The following is a 5,000-nucleotide window of genomic DNA, read 5'->3' on the forward strand; positions in this document are numbered from 1 at the left end:
TTAGCATGTCTAGAGTGCTGACACAGTGGAGCTAACGTTAGCATGTCTAGAGCGCTGACACAGTGGAGCTAACGTTAGCATGTCTAGAGCGCTGACACAGTGGAGCTAACGTTAGCATGTCTAGAGTGCTACACAGTGGAGCTAACGTTAGCATGTCTAGAGTGCTACACAGTGGAGTGTCTGTCTCTCTCTCTCTCTCTCTCTCTCTCTCTCTCTCTCTCTCTCTCTCTCTTTCTCTCTCTCTCTCTCTCTCTCTCTCTCTCTCTCTCTCTCTCTCTCTCTCAATTCAATTCAATTCAAATAGGCTTTATTGGCATGAAATATCAACATACTTATTGCCAAAGCAAGTCCAACATACAAACAATAACATATATATTATTAAGCAATAAAACATACCATAATATTAGCAATAAGTAAAACAATCAACAGAAACATATTAAATTACAAAATAATCATTCAATCGGGTAGTCATTTTACAGATGTAGCCACCCAGATACATGTATTTACAGGGCTTGTTCTCTTATTGTATGACAACCATCTACATATTTTGCAGCTAATACTGTACACTGACTTTTCTCCCCACATATATATAACAGCTTTTGATTATCAGGGAGATGGATAAACTGTGGATCAATTTTATTTATTTTATAAAAGAAAACTTCTCTTAGATCCTTGTATTTCTCACAGTATAGTAGGAAGTGAGGTTCTGTCTCAACATCCCCCTGATGACAAAGTGAACACAGCCTGGCCTCTCTGGGCAGCCAGTTCTGCCTGTGACGGCCTGTTTCTATGGCTAGACTATGTCCACTCAGTCTGTACCGTGTCAATGTCTTTCTTAATTTTATATCATTCACAGTGGTCAGGTATTCTGCCACCGTGTACTCTCTGTTTAGGGTCAAATAGAATTCTAATTTACTTTGAGATTTGGTTGATTTGTTCCAATATTCTATATAGTTTTCTTTTTGTTTTGAGGTTATTTGGTTGGGCCAGATTTTTTGGTATCTGTCCTGAGGCATTTGTGGGCAGAGATTTCTGACTAGCTGGCAGAGGGGACTCTTATCTGGGTTCATCTCTTGGCTCTGAAGGGCTTTGTAGTGGTAGGAGTGGGGGTCACTTGATTGGAGGTGTGTGTAAAATTTTATGGCTCGCTTTTGAATTTGAATGATTAGGGGGTATTGGCCGAGTTCTGCCCTGCATGCATTATTGGCAGTGTGTCTGTGGACCTTAAGTAGGTTTTTGCACAATTCTGCATGCAGTACTTCTAATGGGTGTTTTTCCCATTTTGGGAAATCTTGGTTAGTTAATGGACCCCACACTTCACTGCCATATAATATTATTGGATTTATTACGGAATTTAGAATTTTGAGCCAGGTCCTAATTGGGATGTCAATTGGAATTTTCCTTTTGATGGCATAAAAAGCCCTTCTTCCCTTCTCCTTCAATTCATTCACAGCCATATTGAAGTTTCCATTATGATTTATTTTCAATCCCAAATATGGGTAGCTTTTTGTGTTTTCTAATATGTGTGTGCCTAATTTAAATGTATTATGTGAACTCTGAGACTCGTGTCTCCTTTGAAAGATCATGACTTTAGTCTTCTTCATGTTTACGTTCAGAGACCATGTCTGACAGAACTGGTGGAGGATGTCTAGGTTCTGTTGTAGACCCTCTTTAGTGGCTGACAGCAGAACCAGATCATCTGCGTACATCAGTAATTTTACATTGGTATCGTGCAGAGTCAGACCGGGTGCAGTAGAAAGTTCTAATAACTTTGCTAATTCATTTATATATATATTGAACAATGTTGGGCTTAAATTGCACCCCTGGCGGACTCCGCGACCCTGGGTGAAGAAATTTGTTCTTTTATTTCCAATTCTAACAGCACATCTGTTTTTTGTGTACATGGATTTGATCAAGTCATATGTATTTCCTCCAACACCACTTTCTAGAATTTTGAAGAAAAGACCTTTGTGCCAAATTGAGTCAAAGGCTTTTTCAAAATCGACAAAGCAGGAATATATTTTGTTTTTGTTCTGTTTTACGTGAATGTCAATTAGGGTTTTAAGAGTGTATATATGGTCAGAGGTACGATAATTTGGTAAGAATCCGATTTGGCTTTTACTTAGAACGCTGTGTTCTGTAAGGAATTCTATGAGTCTGGTGTTGATGATACTACATAGAAGTTTGCCCAAATTACTCGTCACACAGATACCCCTATAGTTTTTTGGGTCATGTTTATCTCCACTCTTGAAAATTGGGGTTATGAGTCCTTCATTCCAGACATCAGGAAAATAGCCTAGATTTAGTGTCAAATTGAATAATTTTAAAATAGCCAATTGGAATTTTTCAGAGCTGTGTTTAATCATTTCATTTAATATGCCATCTGTACCACAGGCCTTTCTAGCTTTAAGGCACTGGAGTTTTGATTTCAGCTCTTGTTCTGTGATTGGGAAGTCTAAAGGGTTTTGATTATCCTTTATGATATTTTCCCATTTTTGTAATTTTTCACATATCTGGCTGGTTTCCGTTTTTGTATTTAGGGGTACAGTTGTAAAGAGTGATGTGAAGTGGTTTGTCCAAACATCCCCATCTTGGATAGCCATTTCTTCCGGCTTATCTTTATTCAATGAGTTCCAGTGGTCCCAGAAGGAGTTAGAGCTTAGAGAGTCCTCTATTTTGCACAATTGTTTATTTACGTGATTGTTCCTTTTAATTCTGATGGTCTTTTTGTAGTGTTTCAATGATTCACAGTATTGGAGGCGTAGGGTGTCATTTTGTGGGTTTATGTGTTTCTGGTTTGATATTTTTCTTAGCTGTGTTCTAAGAGCTTTACATTCTTTGTCAAACCATTGGTCCTTTTTAGTTTTTCTCTGTTTGTTACCTGATAGTTTTAATTTGGACTTTGTTGCAGTTCTTTCAAATATATAATTGATGTGTTCTACAGCTAGGTTTACTCCTTCAACACTGTTAGAGTATGGCATGGCTAGGAACGTATCTAACAGTGATTGTGTCTCATCACTGGCGATGGCTCTCTGGTAGTCCTGCATGCTGTTCTGGGACCATCTGTAGTATTTGGGGATGTTGTATAGTTTACTGGGCTGTGTAGGGGGATTTTTGAGCGACTCAGTTCTTTTCATGTATGCAGTGATCTGACTGTGGTCGGAGAGTGGGGTCAGGGGTTTGACTGTGAATGAACTGAAGGATACTGGATCCAGATCTGTTATCATGTAATCTACTGTGCTGCTGCCAAGGGGTGAGCAGTAAGTGTACCTTCCTTGTGAGTCCCCTCTCACACGCCCATTGACAAGGTAGAGACTCAGTCCTCTACACAGCTGTAATAAATCCTTTCCATTTTTGTTTATGGAAGTGTCATGGTTATTTCTAGGGGACTGGTTTACATGGTTGCATATGGTGTGGTCAGATATGAAATTGTCTCCATGTGTACTGGTGAAATCAGGGTGGGTTCCCGTTCGGGCGTTGAAGTCACCGCAAACAAGCACATGACCTTGACTTTGGTAAAGACATATTTCTGCTTCAAGGTTGGAGAAGATGTCGTCTGAGTAATATGGAGACCCAGTGGGTGGTACGTAAATTCCACAGATAAATAGGTCTCTCTGAGAGGGGATTACTTCTTTATTTAGTTTTAACCAAATATGATTGTTCCCGGTTTTTAGAATCTGTATTGACTGGTGGAGTTGTGATTTGTACCAAATTATCAATCCCCCTGAGTCTCTGCCCTGACTAATATGTTTCGTTTTATTCGATGGCAAAATGACTTCTCTATAGTGAGGAGGGCAGTGTGTGTCTACATCTTCTCTGCACCATGTCTCAGTTAGGATTAAGAGGTCATTGTTTGTTATAGCCTGTAAAAAATCTGAGTCTCTACTCTTAAGGCCGTATGTTGAAGAGCAAAGACCCTGTATGTTCCAGCAACTAATGGCAAATGATTGCATTTTGTACAAAAATTATATAAAGGTATAAAAGGTTATAACTAAGGTATAAGGGTATTCAGTCAATGAAAAATATATATAAAGGTGTTCAAAGGTATAAAGGTTATAGGGTATAAAGGTATTCAGTCAATGGACGAACATCACAGAATAAATTCAACAACAACAAAGGCGACAGCAGGCAGTTGGCCTGCTTTTCTTTTGGTCGATTGCTAGCTTGTAGTGAGAAGTTTACTGCATAGCGTGTATAACATTTGTTTGATCTCATTCAGCTCTGATGTGGGTGGGGGGGGGGGGGGGCCTGGTCAGGGCGGATGCATAGGTCATCTCCTGCGGCGGACGGTGAGGGGGTCGGCTGGGGGGACGTCTCCTCTCACTGGGTGGGTTGGAAGGGTGGGGTGTGGGCTGGGGGCGGTTGAGGGGTCGGCTGGGGGGATATCTCCTCTCACTGGGTGGGGTGGAAAGGTGGGGTATAGGTGGGGCATAGGTTTGTGGGGTGACTCCTCGTGGGTATCTCATGGGCCTGTGCTTTCTCGGAGAGGCCGGTGTGTGACTGGGTCTGTTGGGGTTGCGTCCGAGGGCAGCATCCTTTAATGTTTTTGCAAATGTCCTCACTCCCGCATTGTTTAGGTGTAGCCCATCATTATTAAAGTCCCATCTGCCGATGTTTGTGTGGTGGGCCAGGTGGACATTTTTGAGGGCAGCACAGTTTCTTGAGGTCTCCATGTTGATTTCGTGAATGATGTATGGAGGGGTGTCCATCCTGGGGAGGAGGGTGGAGATGATTACTCTGGTGTGTGGGAACTCCCTGGAGGCCTTCTCAGCCACCCTGGTCATTGCTTCAGCAGTTCTATTCTGTAGGTAGTGGAGGTCATTTGTGCCTGTGTGCACCACCATGTACTGGGGGCTCCCTAGAGCAGGGATCGGCAATAGGCGGCCCGCGGGCCGACATTGGCCCGCCAGCAATAATTTCTGGCCCGTCAGATTATTTTGAGAATATGATATTTATTTACGCGCAGGAAATATTCACTCGGGACGCCAGGGTGTCTTTTA

General features: G+C 41.8%; 1 protein-coding gene across 1 annotated transcript in view; it reads left to right on the plus strand.

Annotated features, from left to right (window-relative positions):
* Window positions 1–5,000, plus strand: part of LOC311229379 (SWI/SNF complex subunit SMARCC1-like) — a gene marked incomplete at both ends in the record, with an annotated part of 13,243 nt that overhangs the window by 1,752 nt on the left and 6,491 nt on the right. The window lies entirely within an intron of this gene.

The sequence above is a fragment of the Notolepis coatsorum genome, assembly GCF_963971535.1.
Source record: "Notolepis coatsorum genome assembly, chromosome: 6".
In the NCBI taxonomy this organism is placed as follows: Eukaryota; Metazoa; Chordata; class Actinopteri; order Aulopiformes; family Paralepididae; genus Notolepis; species Notolepis coatsorum.